General features: G+C 42.5%; 1 protein-coding gene across 5 annotated transcripts in view; it reads left to right on the top strand.

Annotated features, from left to right (window-relative positions):
• nectin1b (nectin cell adhesion molecule 1b) overlaps positions 1-22,576 on the top strand; it is a 379,915-nt gene that overhangs the window by 149,581 nt on the left and 207,758 nt on the right. The window lies entirely within an intron of this gene.

Raw genomic sequence — 22,576 nt, 5'->3', positions numbered from 1 at the left:
AGCAGTGCATCTATCAGTGTCCATAGTATGTTTTGTGGCCTTCTTTGTATAATGAGTCTGCTGTAACTTTTATTACTTGGTATATTTATCAGTCCCTGGTGAGTGGTCATCAGAACACCACCTCAGTATTTCATGAATGAACTACCTATCGTGACAGCGTTTAAAATCTCTGCTGGAAAAGTTGTCCTTTAAACATCCACAGAACAACACACTCCATCCAATCCACTGCAGACCCAAATAAGCTTTGGACTTTTTTTTAAAGATCCTGCTGTTTTGGATAATATTTCTCCCCAAAGAACAGTACTGAAATAGATGATCAGGTTGCTGCTCCCACTCTTTCTACTCCCTTGCGCTCTTGCTCGCACTCTCTCATCCTCCAACAACCCCCCCCTCCCCCCCACCACGTCTCTCCCCGTATTGAGGAAGAAATTATTACATTCTTTTTCTATTAAAAATGGCTTTTGTTTTGGTTGTGTTCAGTCTAATTCAGTGTGCCGATGAAAGAAGATTGGTGTTTGTGTTCACTTATGTCCAAGACATTCCTGTTGGGCCTGCAACCAGCCAGGAGGTTTCAGCATCTTTCCAATAGGTTAGGAGATCATGTGTACTTATTATTTGCAATATCTGAGCATGAACAGTGAGGGAATTTTTGTTTTTCATCATCCTGTGTCACAGATGTACCAATCCCATAGTGTTGAGTTTTCAATATGAACATGATGAATATTTCTTTAATTTTTTCAAATTCAAGCTGGTTGACAAAAAGCGGTTCATCATTACACCAGGTTAAGATGGCGCATGTTGTATTAAAAAATTTGAAACAATGGATCTCTGTTAGCAGATTTCCATAAAAGCACCCAAATGGGCAACCAAAATGTTGATGTTGCAGAGATTTAAAGATGCAAACTTTACTAACCTGGGTGTTCTAAAGGTTAACCAGTTGTGGAAACTCGGGGACTGAGCAGCGTTATAGAGTTTGTTGGTTATTCTCCCAGTTTAAGATATTGAGAGTAGATTAGCCCAATGTCATTGTAAGGTTGTGATGGCGAGACTGGTTCCCGCTCCCCACTGCAATGCTGCTGCTGCTAACCTACTTCCTTCTAAAGCTGTGATGCAATCTTCTCTGGGTACTGGGCTGATCCTGACTTCTCTTCTGGCTGCAGATTGGCAATAGCATGAAGATCTAAAACTCTCAAATCTCTCCATCTGATGTGAGTTACTGGGAGCTGTGCACAGCTTGGGAATGCTTTAAGAAAGGTCTGTCCCATGGCTTGTTTCCTGGCCTGTTGTCCGTCAGCATGTCTCTATATTCTGTAACATAACCACCATTTCTTATTTCCATCATAGCATTTTTCTCTGCTGTGCACTAATTGAATGTAACTTTAACTGAATGAAATGTAAATGCATAATCTGTAGTGAAGTAGGTTCAAACTGTGAAAGCCCTTTTTGAAAAGAAAATCTACTTGAAATAAGTGCCTCTCCCAGTCTCTGAAAAACTGACAGTATAAAGTGTGAATGTGTTTCACAGCAGTTTCTGACAAACGAGGGACTACATAGATGCAACAGGGGCCAGGAATAGAAGCCCTGAGGTACGGAGTGGAGACCATGGAAGACCCTGCTGCTCTTTACTTGGATATGACCATGAGGTTATTTTCTATAACTTGGGGTCTCTGTTTTGAAATAGGGGTCATCTGCCTAAAGCAAAGATGAAGTGATTTCTCCCTGAGAATCATTTGCCTTTGGAACTCGCTTCCTCAAAAGGTGCTAGAAGCAGAGTCTTTGAATATTTTAAGGCAAATGCAGGTGGATTTTTGACAAGGTGGGAGTGAGAGGTTACCTTGGGTAGATGGGAATGTAGAGTTGATCAGACGTGATCATGTTAAATGGTGGAAGACATTCAAGAAGCCGAATGCCCTTCTCATTCATAGTTTTTTTTTGTGCCCAAGTATGGGTGTTAGTGTAAACTGAGATCTGCAGAGCCTTGGGTTTTATCTGTAATTGAATATGTGGGTTCTTTACTGAGGGTCAATCCCAGCCCCCTGCTCACATTGCCCCTTGGAATTTTTTATCCTTTTGTTTTCAGTTCCACAGAACCATGTCACAGTGTAAACTTTGTACCTTTTTTATAACTGGTTTGGAATGTGGATTCTCTTTGGTGTGAAGCCCAGTTGAAGGCCACAGATGCAGAGAGAAGAACACCACTGGAGGTGTAAATGAGGAAGAGAGAAAATGAGGTCAGTGGAGAGCAACTTTGTTTTGCCAAGCTGAAGCTCAAAAGTGAAGATGGGGTAAGGTGTTTTTAGTTTGAGACCTGGGGAGAGATTGACTTGGAGAAGAAGGCAGGAGTATCATGGGAATTGCCCTGCACCTCTTCACTGTAATCATTTGGAAACCCAGTTCATTGGTTCCAAACATTCCTTTGAGCCAACCAATCAGAGGCATATTCCGCCAAAGACCATTTGTACTTAGCAGGCCTGTTAACAGTAGTAGCCAAACTTCTAGTAACCAGATGTGTTTTGAAAGCTGCCACCTCTCCCCACATTCCTATGGAAGGTAATGACTTTGGGGAAATACCTGAGGCCTCTGTCTTAGAAAACATTCTATTGGGCAGCCCATTTGGACCCAGTAGGTCAATGACAGAAACTACATCTGAGTTGTTTAATAGGACAGGGACATTTGTTCTGTTACGAGATATTATATATGTCACGCTCCACGCCATAAAAATATGTCCCTACTAGCTGATAGAGCAGTGCTGAGGAAGCCGAATAAGTATTTAGTGCACTGAGTGCTATCCTCTGCAGGGTTAGGTAAAAGAATGGTTCCAATGGGGGGGGAGAGTGATTGCAGGCAAGGGTTGGGAGGGCTGTCATCTGCCAAATGGGGCATTTCCTTGTATCTTTGCTTGAAATGAGTTGGAATGGACTTTTGGATATAGGAGCGTTATTCAAAGACTGGATGGTGTCAGTAGCATCTGTAGCTGAAGAAGAGCTTAACTTGTCAATACAGAAATCATTTAATAATTTAATAAAGTTTAATTGAAATTCAAACTCTACAGCCACAAAAGAATTGTTTTTTTGGGAATACTGTGACTTTGAACCCATTATGAATGTCAGTGTGAAACTACTATGAGCAACTCAATTAAATTCCAGATGTACAATTTTATTGCTAACTGTGAACAATTTAATAAATGGAAACCTGTAAACATACAACACTGCACATACAAAATAGTTAGTGTAGGAGCAGGCCATTTGGCCCAACAGATCCATGCTTGGCCACTGCTTTAGAAAGTGTTTTTTCAATGTAACATCACCTCCCTTACTAGACTCTGCTGTCTTGTATTCAGCAAGTGAAGGGGTGGTCTTGGAATGCTCTGGACAGTTTTAGGGCCCCCTTGCTTGGACTATCTACCATAAGCTCTTGGAATGATGATTGATGGCAATACAGTGCTAGTGTGGTGTCCTTATAAATGTCCTAATCAAAAATACGATTTAAAAATACATGTAGTGCAAACGTTGCCAATAAATATGGAAACCATATGGCAAATTTGTTTGTTTGCCCTAGTTAGCATTTTTACCCGAGATGTGGAAGTTTCAGCCAATATGTCCATGATTCCAGTCTCGCTGGGTCAAAAAAAAATCATATCTTTCTCCCAAAAACAGCATTGTTGTAAACTGCAGCCTCCATACTTGGACTGTTCTCAACAGCATTGAGGTGGATGATGACAATTTAATGTATAATTCATTAATATTAAAGGATTGCGCACTTGCATTCCACTGCCTTGTGAAGCCTTCAAAGTTGCTCTTAATCCCCAGAGCTGGACAAGAGACTAAATCAATTCATTGGATTCTTAGAGGTTACAAGGGACCTTTTTTTGATAAGATAGGGGAAATTGTGTATTTTTTTTCCTCCGAGTTGGTGAGTTGCTTTTCAGGACAATCAAGTGAACTGGCAAAACTTAGTGCAAAATTAAAAGAGAGTTCAAACATTGGGGATTGCTGGTTAATAAATGTGAGTGTTGAGGTGAGGTGGTTAATAATTGTGAATGTTGAAGTGAAGTAAAGGAATGAGTTTCTCCTAATGAAAATAATTTGAAGGGATTCAAATCACCATTGAACCTTCTGCAGAGTGACAGGGTTGAGGGATAATATAAGAAGCTAAACAGGATTGATCTTGTACAAGAGACAGACGTATTGGCCCAAGTAGTTGTTTCCCATTACTGTTTATTTTTTCAGCATCTGGTTTATCTGGGAGTGCAATTTGAGATTGATTCCAGTCCCCAATTTAAAAGCAATGTGTGAAGCATGCAGAAATTGTGACCTATTCCATTATAAGAGGAGACTTACAGAATTAGGCATGTTTTCATTGGTGAAAAGAAGATTGAGAGTGAAGTGATTTAGGTCCTTAAAATGCTGAGCATGGAGAGCAGCAGGATGTTCAATTTAAAACGTGTTTGCAGAATGAAGGGGAAGCACTAATGTGGTCAATGTCATCAGACTGGAGCTCAGAAGCAGTGTTTATCTCTCGAGTAAAGCTGTCACTTTCGTTTCTCCAGGAGCATTTCAAAGGTGGGGAAAATCTAAGGATGTTGTGTCGAAAGGGAAGGAAAAGCAAGGAAAGGGGGCTTAGAGCTGTTTGAGATTTTTGCAGAGCTCATCGAAACACTGAAGGTCAAGCAGCTCTGAAGAGAGAGCTCCAGATCAAACTGCAGTGGCTGAAAGTGCAAATGCTGGCGATGGACCAGAAAGAGTGGGTACAGGGAGTGAGGCAGTTATGGAGGAGACTGGTCAGGCCTGAGAGAAAGTGGGATGAAATCAAGGAAAAGTTTGGATCTAGCCTGTTCTGAGGTTAATGGCAATTGTGCTTAGTAGGACAGAACCTTAAACTTGTACACCTATAGGCCTCCAAATTCTGTGCATGTGCAGGCTGTCCGTGTGTATGTGTGTGGACTAGTGACTATAAAGATGATGTAAACATTCAAGTGTAACAACACTGGAGGAAATAGCACCATCACTCGATTATCCAACAACCAGGAAGACCCAGGGAAAAGGTGTTATTAGCATTTTTTCTTAAAGAATCTCCTTGCTAACTTTGATTTGGTCTCCAGCTACAAGAGACTGCCAGGGGCATGGTAGCCAAGAAGCAATATATATTTAGCTTCGTTGCCATTGTTCTGTGATATTGTTCTCTGGTTTATGTCTGTAAGGTAGAAGATTTGTCCAAAAAGCTGTAATAATCCTTCACGGTCCAGCTCCCCAGGACTTGAAGTAAATAACAAACCAGCTCACCTTATCAGTGGTGCTGTGTAAATATTGGATACATGCCCTTTTGCTTCTCGCTGTCATGCACACACTACAATTACACTTTATGATATTTCCTAGATAATTTAACAATCAACATCGCACCCGCCTGCCAGATGCCACAACCCGTCTCCCAGCTGTTGATCCAATAGTCAAGGGCTCTAGCAGTAGATAAGTTTTTAAAAATATATAATCCTTTACATGAAAGAGTCAGCATCTCCTCCATGTGATGACTAAAATCTTCCAATGATCCAAATACTTTACTAAATTGCACCAGTGCCAGAATAGAGCTGTAGATTACAAATTTGTGTGTGGAGAAAATTATCTCACCAATAATGTTGTTCTTGTGCTGCTTTTAATTTCACTCTCAACCCAGTATCTTAATGTCCCTCGGGCTTTTGAATTCAAATGACAGTTTTATCAAGTTCACCTGTAATGACACGTGGTGGGATGGAACCCTGGAACTTTTTAAGCCTACCTGTAAATTTTATGCCTCTGGGCCTCCAGATTGGTTTATTGTTGTCATGTGTACCAAGATGCAGTGAAAACCTTTGTTTTGCATGCCATCAGTACAGATCATTTGAAAACAGCAGTATATCGAGGTGGTACACGGGCTGCTAGAGATATTTTGCCCAGTGGGTATTTGTGGATGAGTGACTGGTTGGCATCAGTATGGCAATAACATAAATAGCATTGAAGGAAGTGGCATCACCATTGGAAACCTGCAGCCTGCCCTTGGCATAAAACAGCCATGACTGGGAGGGGTGGGGGGAGGTGGGGTGGATGCAATCAGAAAACATCTAAACTCGCTGCCAGTGCGTGCACGTTCATTCACTTTTCCAATTCAGCTTGTGGTGAGGGAGGGAAGTTGAACAGATTTGCACTATATATTGACCTGGAAAGGGGCAATGGTGAAGGCAGTATAAATGGGATCAGTTAGATGGATTTCAGGACAGGGGAAGTGATTCGATGGAAATGACAGGCATGATGAACCTCATGGTCACTTTTTGTGGGATCTAGATTCTTGCACTTCCCCATTCCCTGCACCTCCTTCCCACCCTTCTATCTGTCATTATCCTTCTGTATCTCTCACTGTGACCCAGACTAGTCTTTGCCTTGAGTCCGTCAATTCTGATTCGCCTTGTGATCCTTCACCTCTGAGGGAGTCTGCCTCAGTCTGATAGTTGGACTTCCAAACTCATTATACAGAATCTTTTCAGAAACAAGGTTGATCCTCTGAGCCAGTACAAGGTCTCCAGGTGTAAGGGCTTTTTGGTCACAACATAAATTTTCAAATATTGTGCTTTTACAGTAGATTGGAACTGACAATCACTGCTCTTGCTGCAGTGCTGTAATAACAGTGCAGCTCATATAAAGTATCTACCAAAATTCACATCATAATTGAGTGAAAAGGGAATAAATTCACTTTCCATTTTCTTGCTTTGAAAACTAAATGTGCTTGAACACATGAATCTATTCAAAGCTGTTGTAAAACCGAGAGTTATCGCCACACTTTTATTTTCTCGTGGGTGTGCAGGAGCTTAGAAATTCCTCAAAGAACTTCTAAATAAACTGAGTCCTTTGGAAAATGATCTTGCTGATGGCACAGAAAATCTGCTTCAGGATTCATTCTTCCACTACAACTTGCATGCCCAGGGCGTGTATAAGAGGGACTTGAATGAAAAACCCAAGAGATGGAGGGTGCATGGGTTTTTCCACCACTAGCGAATTGGTCTGAAAAGGGGCTGTGCAGTTTGTAGACAAAATTTCTCTGGTGCAGTGAAAATCCTTTTGTATTTAACAAGGATCAGCAAAGGAGGCCACTCAGCCTATCACATCTGTGTCAACCAACAAAGAAACTATTTAGGTTGATCCATATCTTAGCAGGTCACAGTGCTCTATTCCCATCCAGGGGTGTTTTGAAGGTCATGAAGGTTTATGCCCTCCTCTGCCCTTTCAGTTTAAAAAGTTCCAGATACTGCCACTTTTGAGGTAAAATATTTTCTTTCTCTAATCTGTTTACCAATTAACTGAAATATGTGTCGTTTTCCCCCTCCAACCCCCCCCCAGTTATTGAGTCCTCGGGCAAAGGAACCTGGTCCTGCTTGTTCACTTGCTTGACGTCTCAGACCTCTGGTCCTTTGGGCCTTTCATGGGAATGAAGGTCTGATTCATTGATTTTTTTTTTATTTCCCCAAGTATGGCCAGCAGCATGGAACACTAGATTGAGCCCCTACGCACACTGCTTAGTCCTCAGACAAATCTGTGCAGTCACCAGCAGTATTAACATGAACATTCCTGGTATAAAATGCACAATTGCAGAATGATGTTCAACTGCTGCAAGGTGGACGTGAACTGCTGGGAAATGCCCTCTCCCCTTAAAGTGGCAAAGTTCTGTTTACCACAGGGCTTTCTCAGTTTTCAAATAAAATCTGAAGTGCTACCAGAATGTTCAGAGTGAGCGGCTGCTACCACAAGGTGTTGTGGTTATGGACAAGATTTTTGCTCCACACTTCCAGACCAGGAAGTACCTTCACTTCAGTAGCAATAATTTTGGGATGTATGTATTACATTATACACATTGTAGAAGGAGGCCATTTGGTCCATCAGCTCCATGCTATCTCTCAAGGTAGCAATCCCTACCCCTCCTTATTACCCTGTATCCCTGCAACTTGTTCTCTTTCACACATTGCCCATCAATTTATCTTTGCCATTAATCTACCTTAAGCGGTAACTTACAGCGGCCAATTAACCTACCTGCGTGTCTTTGGGATGTGGGAGGAAACAAAGGCACCCAGGGGAAATCCATGGGGGTCACAGAACATGCAACCTCCACACAGACAGCACCCAAAGTTGGGGTCAAACCCTGGTCCCTGGAGCTGTGATGCAGCAACTGCACCCTCAGTACCTGGTTAAATGAAATGAACGTGGAATCCTTTAGCAGTACATCAAATTACTTCAACTAATAGGCCAATCAGCCCAGCTGCTCTCTGCCCACAATATTACTTCATAAAATCCTACTCCCATTCTAATTAGCTTGTCCCACCTTGCCCTTGCGTTCTCTCTCTTGTATGCATCAGCATTCTCTTCAGATGGGTCAGTGCTTCAACCATTCTACATGCATGAGTCCTGCTGCTGAGAAATTCAATTCCATAAAGCAGTTTCTTTTTCAGCATTATGGAATTGAAAATTGATTTCTTTCCCCCAGAGTGAAACATGATGACGAATGTTTCCAGGTCATTTCACACTTCAGGAAATTCATCCTGGCATTTCCAGGCACGAATCACCTTTTGTGCCACGATTTCTGCACCAGTTTGGAAGCATTTTGGGGGGGGAATGTGGACCGTGTTGTTCTAGGTGCGGCTATCGAGTACGTGAATCCTGATCCACTGGTGTTCTGAGAAGTCCCATTAGACCTGCATTGAACCTCTTCATCCCACACTACCCCTTCCCAACCCTGATGTCAGCTGAATGCACACCCTAATTGTCCCTCTGATTTGCTGTTGTCCCTCCCCCTCCTCACAACTGATTTCTATTTCTCTCTGACCGTCGATCTACGAATGCTCTGCACCCCACAACTCTTCTCAACCCATAACACATTGGACCTGAAACAGCTGTTTGTTCTCTATACAGCTTTGGAACAGCACTTATGATGCCTGGGGTAGGGGCCCAACCATTGAAATACTCATTGCTTCGCTGAAGGTGCACTGGAACTTCTGGCCCACATTTTCACCAAATTTGGAAAAAATTTTCCAACTATTACCAGCTATAGCAAAACTCTCTGATAACAGCACTCTGGGACTTTCATGGTACTGGACTGGCAGATCTTCCAGAATGTAGGATAATTACTAGAATTAATGCCCCAACACAATTTTGATTCACCTTTTTCTAGGTGTTAGTAGTGCAATAAGTTTTATAATGAACCCAGTGGGTATTTTGATTCACCTTTTTCTAGGTGTTAGTAGTGCAATAAGTTTTATAATGAACCCAGTGGGTGTAAAGGGAGCACCTGAAACAGGGCCCCATTGAGCATGGGGAATGGGGGCACAGTGAGTTTAAGGGGAGTGCGGGCAACTGGGCCCCAGTGAATTTAAAGGGAGAATGAGGAACGGCGCTGGTGAGTCAAGTGCTGAACCATTAGGATTCCCAAACAAATGGGACAGTGGACCATTGGAGTTTTGCTTTATTTTAGTTCTGCCCATTTGTGGATTCATCCGCAGGTGGTATTTCGTCGCATCTGTCCTATCCAACCACTTCCATTAAAAACATTTTTATCTGGTGTGTGTTCCCTCTTTTCCAAGGAAAAGAGTCATTGCTTGTTCAATATTTCCTGACTGTAATATCCATCCAATAATAGTAACACCCTTCTGAATCCTTTTTGCACATCTTAAGTGTTTCAACCTACTGTAAAATGAGGATGGGAGCTGTATGCTCGTGGTCTAAAGTTTACACAAATTTAACAGTCCTCCCCCTACCGCCTCCCTTCACTGCTTTTGTCTTCCACACATTAGGAAATGAACCCCAATACCCCCTGGCCACTTCAACTTCGGTTGATACTTTTAGTGATTTTTAGGTTTCTTCCTCTCATTTTGCTCCTCTCACACCACTTTAGATTTCTTTGCCTTTAAAGTAATTAGTGTTCCCCAATTCTCTCTTTTAAAGGAACTATTTTCCATATTGATGAGGTGAATGTGCTCACTCGTCAGTTTAGCCTTCAGTCTCTCAGGGCAACTTGCTGCATTATTTGCAAAATCCTCTAATTTGATAGCAACTGCATCTTTGATAACACCTCAAATGTATGACCTCTACCGCCGAGTAGGTCAAGGTCAGCTTGCAGATAGGAATGCCACCAGATGCAGGTCCATCTCCCAGATGCACACAATTCCTCCCACACCCCCCCCACCACCACCAGCAATTTGTAAATCTATCACTGTTCCTTCATTGTCACTGGACTCGGATCCAATAACTCCCCTACCCAACAGCACTGGGAGTTTGTGCCACCTTCTCAAGAATAATTAGAGATGGATAAATGCTGACTTTGCCAACAGAGCTCATCCCATAAATGAATGAAATGGTATTCAGTGGCGTAGCCCTCATTCTGTATTCCAAACCATTTGTATTTATGGCAAGCAGCAGATGTTAAGGTGGTCTCCACCAGTCATTGCCACTCAATGTCAGCGGTAGACCTTGTAATATTTGTCACTTGCCAGGCAGTATCTGACAAAACAGGTAAATAAGTTTGTGTTTCCAATACAGTGTGTTAAGATACCATCAGGATAAGTGGAAATTACTGCAACAGGAAATTAACCCAATTAAAAATTCTAGATTGAATGTGCACAGGCCCCACTGGTGTTCTTGAGTTAATGGTGTTTAAGAGTTGCAGTACTTCAGTGTGAATCAATTTTATTGAAACTGAACCTCAAGTTATTCAAAAACACTTGTTTTTGGAAACAATAAGCTGAACAGTTCTATTCGGTCTCCTGTCAGTCTTAATTTTCAGAAATACAGCACCTCGAGCTAACTCCCAATTCTGTTTTTATACCAAAGACATCACTGTCACCTCACATCAATCCTGATTTTGTTTTCTTCTGGCCCTTTGTTTGTATGTGTGGATGTGTGAACCTCTGCCTCATCTATATTACCCTTTCCTCTGGTGAAGCACAATAGAGGGCCGGAACTGTACTCGCTAGATGTAATCATCCATTATAAATAAAGGGACAGAAGGAGGACACTCAAATTCTTAAGCCCTTCCTTTCACTTGGCTGATCCACCAGTTTTGTTCCGTATTCTGTGACACCCTCGACCTACAAAAATCAATTGAGGTGACACCCTCAACCTACAAAAGGAATCTATCCATTGACCCCACCCACCTCACACTTGTTTTTGTGGAGGAGAGTGTTCTGGATCTCCGCTGCTCAGTTTGGTTGCATTTCTTCAGCTCGGTCCTGAATGGCACTGCTCTAATGTTAGGACTTTGTCTCCTTGTTCTGGATTCCTGGATCTCACGGAATAGTTTGTGTAAACTTACCCTGTCAAATCCCTCTTGAATCGAGAGCTCAATTACAACAACTATAGGGCAAGTTACTTATGATGAACCATGATCTGCTGACAGCTCTGTGTAAATTGCATTCTAGGTAGCTGATGAAGTGAATCAGTGCCATGTGTGGGAAGTTGGACATTGACTAATCTCATCCATTTTTGAATACTATTTATGAAAGACCTAATCTAACATATGCAGGCTATGAATTTGTATGACATTATGCTGTGCGTAAAATTCTTTCCGGCAAGTTAAAGGGTCAAGGGAGATTATTTTGGGGTTTGAGAAGCAAGACCTAATTGTGTTCCAGGGTAGTAAATAAATTGAAATTGTATTCTGTGTGGCAATGAGGTGTCACAGCGGTGACTGAGCATTAGATTGAAGGTGCAGTGTTCCTGAGTGGGTCTGCAGATGGGAGCTCTGTGTGGGAGATGGATTGGATTGGCTGCTGGTGTACCGCCCAGTTCTGGACACTTGGTAGAGCCCACATGTAAAATCATATTAAATCGTGTCTGGTCTGCAAAGGTTATACCGAGAGTAATGCTGGTTGTGAATAGTAACCTGACTGTCGAGCATCTCTCTGCTTGAAGACTTTATAGTGGTTCTAGCCGTGAACCTAGAATGCAAGAAATGTAGTAGTGAGGTTATCACTGTGCTGTATTGACAGCTGTGAGGGAGCAGGTAGTCCTGTTAGGGGTGTGCTACCCTGATACAAGTACAGATCTATAGGCTGATTTAATAGACCATTAGTGAAGGATCATGAGGTATTAAAATAACACACAGCTGAGGCGCCACCTGACCCCCAAGGATGTAAAAGGTCGCATGCTGTTTGGAAGAAAAATAAGGGATTGATCCCTGACCAATATGCATCTTTCAACCATAATCATTGGTTGTTATAGAGAGATCTTGCAGTGCATAAATTGCTTATACATTTCCAAAATTGTAATAATATGGGTATGTAATAGACTGACTTGGCTTTAAAACACTTTGGGATGCCCTAAGCTTGTGAAATGTGCCATATAAATGCAAGTCTAACTTAGTTCGAGTTGTTTGCATGGACCAGGAGACAATGAACTTGTACCACAGAAGGAGTTGAATACGTGTTTGAAACCAAAGCTAAGGTGCAGTTTAAAGAATTTAGTTTTTGTCTTTTGGATATGAATGTGCCATTCAGGTGGGTATCAAAGATCCCAATGGAGCTGTCTCTACTGGTCAATCTTTCTCCCTCAATGTTGTCAAAACCCAAGAGCTGCCCCTTCTTCACACATGCTGACTGTAAAACTTTGTGGTCCCTATAGTAGCTGCTGAGCTTGTTTGTGGACCTACATTTCTAAACTGAGCACTATAAACATTGTAGAATCCTGTATAGTTATTCGCAAATCCTAGATTCTCCATGAGCATTACAGATCAATAAAATAGTGCTCCACAGGAATCATGAGCAGAGATATTTGTCATTTCCCTGAAGGACATGAGAGAACTAGTTGGGCTTGTATGACAGATCAGCTTTAGTCAGTCAATTGCTTGCACACCCCACCCATTTCCTTCCACTCCCAACATCCAAACAATCATAACCTCTCTCTTTCTCTGACCCATCACTGACCTTGGTTACGACAGCTGAATTTTACCCTTCGCTACAGGCATGGGAAGGACAGTTCTATTTTTCTGCTCTGAGGCATCCAGATTTACCACTTTGTATAGTCTAACTTATCCTGCTCTAACTGTGGACAGGCAAGAAATCTCTCCAGTTTAAAACTGTCGCATCAAATCCATACTTTCCCACCACTGCTTATTCTGAATGAATCCTGCAGTGTGCACTACTGAAATCTGAGCTAACCTTCGATTTCTGCATCCCATCCATCAACCGGGGCTCTGTGTTTCCACCTCCGAACCATCCTCCATTATTAATAGAAAGATGGTAGGAAACCTTTCCCCATAGCAGAGGTGCCTAACACTAGAGGGCATAGGCTATCCTGATACAAATACAGATGTATAGGCTGACTTAGGGTAATAAGTAAGAGGCTTGGAGGGGATCTGAGGAGGAAATTTTTCACCCAGAGGGTGGTTGAAATCTGAAACACTCTGGGTGGGCTTTGGAGGCAGAAACCCCCTCTCAACATTTAAGTAGCATCTAGGTGAGCAGTACTGGTAAATGGGATTAGATGGGATGATACTTGATGGTTTATATGGACCTGCTGGGTCTGTTTCTGTGCCATGTGACTATAACCAGCTCTTGCCAAAGCTTATTAGCTTTTCTTTCCCCAAATGCACCAGACTTAAAATCAGCAGCTACAAAACTCATCCTAAACTCCTCTGCTTGTTATCTGTACTCTCTTTAAAAAAAAATCCTTGTAATCTTCTTTTCCAGCTGTACCTTAAATCATTTTTGGTTTTTAAAAAAAATCTTTATTGCTACTTTTGTAGTTTGTTTTATCACAATAAGGAAGCTTTGTCAGTTCAGGTTACAAAGCAATCTTGAATATACTGGAATCTATAATTGTGCTTATCATGCAATGTACAATACAAGGCACTTACCTGAATTATAATAATTCTATTGCTGTCTAATGTACCAGATCTGCAGTCATTAATTTATTGAGAATTTTAAGCACAGTGATTAGTGGGCTTTTATTTACATGAGTCACTGTGAGGATTTGACTCTGTGGAGGTTTTTCTTCACATCCCACTCATTTGTTTTACTCCATCTTCAAGAGTGCATTCACCGTAGTGTGGACTTTATTGTCTAGCTCACAGCTACTAGTGATCTGTGTCATTGTATTTTTACCACAACAGAAGCTTTCCCTAATTTAGGGCCTTAAATCAACAAAACAGATCAAGGCATTCCAAAGAAACATTGGCAAAGAAGAATTGGCATCATCGCAGACAAGATACGAGGTTGGATGATCAAAGCAGAAAATGCTGGAACCGCTCAGCAGATCAGGCAGCATCCGTGGAAGGAGAAATGGGGTTAAGGTTTCGGATAGAAGATGCTACATGATATGAAATGTTAATTCTATTTCACTTTCCACAGATGCTGCCTGACCTGCTGAGTGTTTCTATCACTTTTTGTTTTCATTTCAGATTTCCAGCATCTGCAGTAAATGTTTAAAAAGCATCTTTGAAGAGGAAGGAGAGACAGGTTTAACGGGGATCTCCAGAGCTTTTCTTGGCTGAAGGCAAGGAATCTGGTGGTGGTTAAAATTGGGGATGATCAGGAGGTCAGAATTTGGGGAGCTTAGAGGGTTTCTTCATTATAGAACTGGAGGGGAGAGGTCATTAGGATGAGACCATCAAAAGGGCAAGGACATGAAAATCAAGAAAGGGTAGATGCTGAAAGCATTGGCTCTTGTCTCACTTTCCACACATGCTACTTGACCTGAGCAATTGCAGCATTTCCTTTTTTCATTTTTAAAATCAAGATTTTGCTTAACTTCAACTCTTTGCCTGTCAGTGAGCACATGGATGAATTGTGTTTTGGTGGCTGTTGAGACGAGGGCAATAGATGTTAAATGACTCAAGTTTATGGAGCGTAGAACAAGGGAAGGTGGGTCAGGGGTGTCTGCTGAATAGTTCCCCAGCTCAAACCCAATGACCCCTTGCACTCTTTTACTGACGCCACAGAATATACCAGCAATCAAACTATCTGGGCTAACCTCAGTCTCTTCACAGGACTGAGGGGAAGATGGCTTGGTCCCTCTTTATTTTTGTTTCACTAGACAAGATCAGGGAGATCCCAGTAATGCAGATCGTGTATGAAAACTCTGCCCTTCCAATCATTAATGCTTTATTAACAGTGCGCATGCATTCAGAAGATGTTTTATTTAATATAAAATATAAAGGTTGTGGTTCTGAGTGGTTTGTATACTGCACTTGTCACAAATTCCTTTTCTTTCGTCTTTCCTTGTGAAACTATAATGGAAATTGGCAAGCCTTTGAAGCTGTGTGTACCATGGCTGCATACTCTGATCGCTTGAGCACTTTGAAATAAGCTCTGTCTGTTTGAAGCCAGATTAATGAAGCAATGGGCACTTGTATTGCTGCTCCAGAATATGAGACTGATTTTGCAGGGATACCAACTATCTCCTTGGACCATATTCATGTGAAATAATGAAATCTTGGAAAGACTGATAGGCTGAATTAGACTGTAAGCATCCTTGGTATTTGATCTCAAACTGACCTTTGGACCATACAAACACCTACCCACCTACTTCTGTCTCTGCTGTACCACCCGACTGTACCTGTGCTTTAGCTCAAACACTGCTGAAATCCTTATAAGCTCCTTTATTACATCCAGATGAATGTCCCAACCACTTCCAACCAGGTTTTTGTCCACTGTAAAACTGTTGCCTGTGTCCCAAAGTACACCTGCATTGGCTACCAGTAATGATCTTAAAATTCCCTTCACTGTTTCCAAATCCCTCCAATGGCCTTGCCCTTCCTCTTTACTGTAATCTCCAGCCCTTTAACCCTTGGGGAAAAATTTGCACTTGTTTATTTCTGGTTTGTGTGGTACCCTTGTCATGTTTGCCCTTAACTCCCAAGGGCCCAAGTTCCAAGCCACTCCATGTCTCTTCCCTCAAGACCCACCTGAAATCCTTTGCCACTTCTGCCAACTCCAACGTGAACCCTCCAATAGTTGCATCTTCCCCTCTCCCCACACCCCACCCTCACCCCCACACACACAATTTCTGTGACTCCCTGGTCCACTCATCCCTTCCCATCTGCCCCGCCCCGTCCCTGGGCACTTTCCCCTACCACTGTAGGAGGTGCGACATCTGTCCTTTCACCTTCTTCCTTGCCACCATCCAGGGACCAAAACAGCCTTTCCAATTGAAGCAGAGGTTCACCTGCACCTTTTCCATCCTGACCTACTGCATTTAGTGATGTAGCCTTCTGTGCACTGGAGAAATCATGCATGGACTAGGTGTCTGTTTCACAGAGCACCTGTGCTGTCTACAACAGGCCTCTCCAATTTCTGGTGGCATCTCATTTTAACTTTCTTCCCAACTCCACATCTACCTGCCTGCCCTCTTTCTCCATTGCTACAAGGAGGCCAAATGCAAATTAGAAGAACAACTTCTAATACTGTGCTTTGGTAGCTTGCAGCCAAATAATATGAAGATTGAATTTTCCAATTTCAGGTAACCCACACCCCTGGTGTTCTCTCACACACACTTGCCTGTACACCTGGTTTTCTTCTCCCTTTGTTTACCTTTCCCATCCCCTTCCTCCCCAACTGGTTCCATCTGCCCATCGTCGGTTCCACATCTCCTGTCAGCATTTGTCCCACCCCTCCTTCACACTGTTATATACACAGATGATCTTTCTTCTTGGTCCTGATGCTGGGTCTCAAGCCAAAACATCGACTTACATCTTCCGCTTCCGCAGATGCTGCTTGACCTGCTGAGTTCTTCCAACGTTTTAGAGAAACAAAGGACTGCAAATGCTGGAATCTAGCTGAAAAACACAATGATGCTGGAGGAACTCAGCAGGCCAGGCAGCATCTGTGGAGAAAAGCAGGCGGTCAACGTTTTGGGTCAGGACCGCCTGCTTTTCTCCACGGATGCTGCCTGGCCTGCTGAGTTCTTCCAACGTTCTTTTTTTAGTTCCAGATTCCAGCATCTGCAGCCTCTCTTGTCCTTTTCGCACCTCCTTTGCCCAAACTTTTCATCTTCTGCCCTACTCTCTCCTCGTGCACCTCATCAGTTTTGTGAGACAGTGCTCATGGGGTACCCCCTAGTGCAGGGCACTTTGTTAACACAACTTGTTGCTGCTGGGATCCAAGGATGATCCTGCTGCCAGGTTAGAGCTGTATACAATATGGAAGGAGAGCAGTGGTGCATTCTGCTACTGGATGGGGAGGGTAGGGGTTGACAGAGTAACTGAGAGCAGCAGCGGGGAAGCCACTTTGCAACCAATCCGGTGTTGCAGCATTGTGTCATTTGCATTGTAACATTGCTGCCAGGAACACAGTGTAAAGAAAGGGCAAATCACAGTGAGAGTTAGCAGGAGGTGCAAGGTGCTGAATAGTAATGAGAAAGATGCAGCAAAGTGAAATCAAAATCTACATGTAAAAGCTAGTAATGTTCAGGACTCCTGTGTTATGCACAGGGCATGTGTAGTTGGCTGTTTCATTTACCATGGAATGTAGATTGCTTGTAAATGCCTGAAGGAAGCCTGTAAGAATGTGACTGCTGTACCAGGAGTTATCTGTTATCCTCTAGTCAGCAACTAATGGGCTAGTGCAGGGCTGCCACATTGGGAGAAAGTTGCTACTTTACTGGAATTTGCCACAAGGCTCCCTGTCACATAAACTGATACCTCACCCTGTGGGTCTGCTCCACAAGGATTCCCAGCTTTTAACTTTTGTAGCTCTCGTACAATAAAATAAGAACAATCCTTCAGCAAGAAAGCATTGGTTTTCCACCCTGTGGAGACTCTGCACTATGGGAAGAGCTTCCACTGTACAGCAGCTAAGATTTTGCCTTGAAAATTGTGTTCACGGAGCAGTGCATCAGGGTTCCATTAACATCCGAGTAGCGGGCCAGGCAGGTTGAACTGTGCCAGAGTTCTGGGTCAAATAGGGGTGGCGATAAGCTCTTGGAGGGTGATTCCCTTTTATAATTAAGGGAGCAATCATACTGAGATTTGTGATTGCTCTGGAAACCAATAATCTATTACTGAGACATGAGACTGCAGATGCTGGAATCTAGAGCAACACATAAAAAGCTGGAGGAACTCCAGGTCAGGCAGCATCAATAGAGGCAAATGGACAGTCAACATTTTGGGTCCAAATGTCGACTGTCTATTTCCCTCCATAGATGCTGCCTGACCTGCAGAGTCCCTCCAGCTTTTTGTACATATATTGTCGAGTTTATTGTCATATGCACAAGTACAGTGAGGTACAGGTACAATGCAAAACTTTCTTGCAGGATCAATGTCACAGATTCAGACAACACACAGAACATAAATTATACGTGGTACATAAATTAAACAAGACAGTGAAGAAAAAGACTCTGCAAAACAAGATATTAGTGCAAAGACACAATCAGAACCAGTTGGAAGTGTCTGTGAGCTGATGAGGGGCAGCTCTGTGGATCAGGAACTATTTGATTGTACTTTGTGTTTTTCTGGCTTGTCCTGCGGAGGTATGACTGCCTCAGCAACTTCTTTGGATTGAGGTTGCTGCTCATGGCACATCTAACATTATCCATCCTTCTGGCACTGTGAAGAGTTTGCGTTTTTGGCAGTCAGTGGTTTCCTTGTCCAGCCAAGTAGCTGAATCTGCAAAGCTATCAATTCTGTTCTTTTAATACTTCGTTAGAACCATAGAATGAAAGGTGACCATTTGGCCCACTAGAGCTGTACCAGCTCTCTGTATTACAGCAATTCAGTCGGTCTTTATCAATAGCCCCGCAATTATTTCTCCATTATCTATACAATTTTCTTTTGAAAGCAGTGAGTCATTCTGATTCAGCCCTGCTTCAGACAGTCAATCCCACATCGGGACTCCGCACTGTGTGAAAATGTTTTTCCTTCTGTTGCATTTTTTTTTTGCCAGTCACTTTAATTCTTCGCCCTCTGAATTCTTAACCATTCCACCAATTGGAACATGCTCTCTTTATTCATTTCATCCAGACATTTCATGGTTTCTAAGCAGCCCAGCCCAAAGTTAGGATTAATCTAGGAATGAGTGGGTAGTTCTGTCCCCCAAAATCTCAGTTCCATTTTATTTAAATCTGTGGTAATTTTATCTTGCCTGCCAAAGCACTTGGAGAGAAATTCCATTTTTTTTCAGTGGCTTTTCTCCCAGCTGTTTCCTTTTGTTTCTTCCTGTCTTGCTGGAAGCTGTTAGACTCCATCATAAATACAACAGAAGAGTATATTTGTATAGCTGTTTTAATGTAGCAAAAGATCCCAAGGTCACAGGAAAGATATCAAACAAAATTTGACAACAAGGTACAAGTTTCAAGATATTAGGAGGTATTAGTGCAGATCACCAGAAGTGGTTTTAAGGAAGTCTTAAAGGAGGGGAAGGTGGTGAGGTTTAATGAGGGAATTCTGGAACTTGGGGCCTCGGCAGCAGAAAGCATGACTGCCACTGGGGCAGCACTTGAATTCAGGGAGGAGCGGCACAGCTCAGACGCGAGTTCAATCCTGATCTCTGCTGTCAGTGTGGAGTTTGCACATTCTACTTGTGACCGTATGGGTTTCCCCTGGATGCTCTAGTATCTTCCCATGTCCCAAGGATGTGTGGATTGGTAGACTAATTGGCCACTAAATTGCCCCTAGGGTGTAGGGGAGTGGTAGATTCTTGGTTTGGGGGGGGGGGGGTGGTGGAAGTGGTAGGGGGAAATTAATGGGAATGTTTGAAGAATGATATGGGATTAGTGTAAATGGTGCTTGAAGGTCAGTGTGGACTTAGTAGGCTGGAGGTCCTGATTGCATTCTGTATGATTTCATGACTGTTTAAATTCTGGGATGATAGAGGCCAACATTAAAGGTGCACAGTTATGAGTTATAGGGTTGGAGGAGATTGTAATGATGGGGAACAGTGAACCATTGGAGGGATTTCAAAATCAAGGTGTGTTCCTTAATTAGTAGCCAGTGTAACCACTAAGTAGAGGGGCGATGGGTGAACAGGACAGTGCAGGTTAGGACCTGCACATTACTTTGTGGCTGCAAGTTCACGGAAGGTAGAATGAGGGAAGATTGTCCGGGAGAGGAGGAATAGTCACAAGTAACAAGCATGAGTGAGGGTTTCAGTAGCAGATGTGTCGACCTCACTGCTTGCCGATCCTCGCCAGCTCCTGCTTTAAGCATGTCCTGGATTTTTAGTTCCTCATTTTCCTTTTTGGAAGGTCCCATGTTTTGCCTTCCCAACATTGTAACCTCTGATCCCAAAACCTCAATCTGCTCCACAAACTCTGGCCACATGAGCTTCCTGGTTTTATTCACTCAACCTCTGGCTGCAAGGCCACGCACGCCCACACAACACTGCTTAAAACCTCTTTGAGCTAACTGCTCATCATTTGCCTTGATATCATTCCTGTGGTTCACTGTCACATCTTGGTGGATAGCTTTTCTGTAAAGGGCCTTGGGATGTTTTATCATGTTAAAGTGACATATAAATGCAATTTGTAATCTGGTCATTTTGCTCTGGTAAAAGAAAGCATCTTAATTTGTCATCAGGAGAAATCCAAACTTGGGCTGAGGCAGAACCCAAAGGCAAGGTCTGTTGGAAAATCCAGCAGCCCCTATCATTGATTATCTAGAAAAGTACTTGTGTCACAAAATCAAACATTGTTCTGGTTTTAAATGGGCGGGGAGGGGTTGGGCAAGTAGATTTCATTACCCATGTTTGAATCCGGAACATGCTTCCAGAGGGGTGACTGAGGCAGGCACTCTCAAAACATTTGAGAAGTATATGAATGAGTATTTGAATTGCCAAGGCAGAGAAGGTTATGGACCAAGTCCTGGGATCAGTATAGATAAGTTCCTGATGGTCAGCCTGGCTGTGATGGGCTGAAGGACCTGTTTCTCTGCTGTATGACTCTGCCTCTATGAAGTTGTACAGGACATCAGTTCACCATGGAATCCAAACATTGCCCCATGATCCACAAACAGTTCTTCCAACAATTTCCCCTCCCGCTTTCTCTTCTCTTCTCAAGGTGCTCCTCAAAGCATATGCTGGTTGGAAGGCTAATTGGCTGGCTGAGTGTGGAGGGTGGGGCATAGTTGATGGACTACAGGTGAAGGAATAGGTTACAGGGATGTATGCAGGGGATGGGGATTCTCCAAGAACCAATGTAGATTCAAGGTCACTCGCCCTATACTTGTATGTGAGAAAATATGAAAAAATTGGCGCAATGGAGGATCCTCAATGGGTGCAGAATGTGGTACAGTAGATGGCAATGACTCGACAGAATTGGCAAACATGTTGGTTATAATTTAAAACATTCTTTACAGCAATATTTAGAGGCAGTTTTAAAACTTTAAAAAAAAATGGACTTCTGGAGGATGGTATAATTGTTCAGAGAACAAGTCCAAGTAGAAAAACTGAGGTGTGCAAAGCAACCCTCTGGCTGAAAACTGGGTGATGATATTGCAGCTGTGTTTGGTGCAGTGTTGAGATGTGAAGGTGTATGTCATGATAATGAGTGCGGAGCATCAAGAAACACTGGGAAAACGCCTCTCCTGTAGCTAAGCCTGCAGTCAGGCAGTCTTCAAATAGGGTTTATAAATTTAGATGCTAAGTACTAATCAGGGCAGCAATCGAAGGGCTCAGGAGGGAGATTACACACACACCTGATATCACAACATTATACAATATAGAAAAACAGTCATTTGGCCCTTTGAGCCTCTACTGGCTAAAGTTCAGAGTGTGCAAGAGAAAATATTGTCCATCTTTCAGCAATTAGCATTAATGGCACAGGTTGAATAGGGAGTGCCTGGGCAATGCCTGAAGCATTCTAACCCTCTTAGACAAACAAGGATGATTTTCTAACCTGATTTTATCTTTATAATTCCTTTTGTTATTTTACAAACTCGAGATCTGTTTTCAATTCTATTGTGTTCCTTTCAGCAGAGATGTCTTTTCCATGGTAAATGAGCAAAGCTTTCCTCTTGGCTTGCTACTGCATCTTATTACTGACTTTCCTTTTCAAGTACTTTAAAATGCAGCTTTTGGAATTGTGAATGCTTGTGGGGGTTCTATTGTCTATATGTTGCACAGTGTGCACAACATGCTGTGCTCTGTTGTATAGGAGTGCATGTTTATGAGTGTGTATGTGTATATAGGTGAGTGTGTTTGTGTGATTTATGTGATGCGTAGGAGTTCATGGTTGTGTGTGGGTGAATGTATTTGTGTGTGTGTGCAGATGCCACTGAGGTATGTCAGCAAGGTCTGAATGCATGTTTGTCGTGGAGTATGTGTGCTCACATCACTGAGGAGCTGTACCTGCAGTGTAACTGCTATCATTGGGACTCTAACACATGTTGGTCATGTTACCAGTCAATGCAAGTAAAATATATTTATTTTCAATCAATTTGTTGTGTTCATTTTGATGTTCTTTGATTTACTAATAATTATTGTTAAATGGCAAACTTACACTAGTTTTGTTGCCAATGAATTGGACTCTGTCAGGACATATGTATTTTTCTTTAGCACATCTTTAACATCAAGGCAGTAGTCATAACCAGTGGCAGTAGTATTAAATCCAGACTTTTTGTTTTGATAAGAGCATAAGTA

The sequence above is a fragment of the Pristis pectinata genome, chromosome 27 (genome assembly GCF_009764475.1).
Source record: "Pristis pectinata isolate sPriPec2 chromosome 27, sPriPec2.1.pri, whole genome shotgun sequence".
NCBI lineage: Eukaryota > Metazoa > Chordata > Chondrichthyes > Rhinopristiformes > Pristidae > Pristis > Pristis pectinata.
Note: the sequence above shows the minus strand (reverse complement) of the source record. Positions and strands in the feature narration are given on the sequence as shown.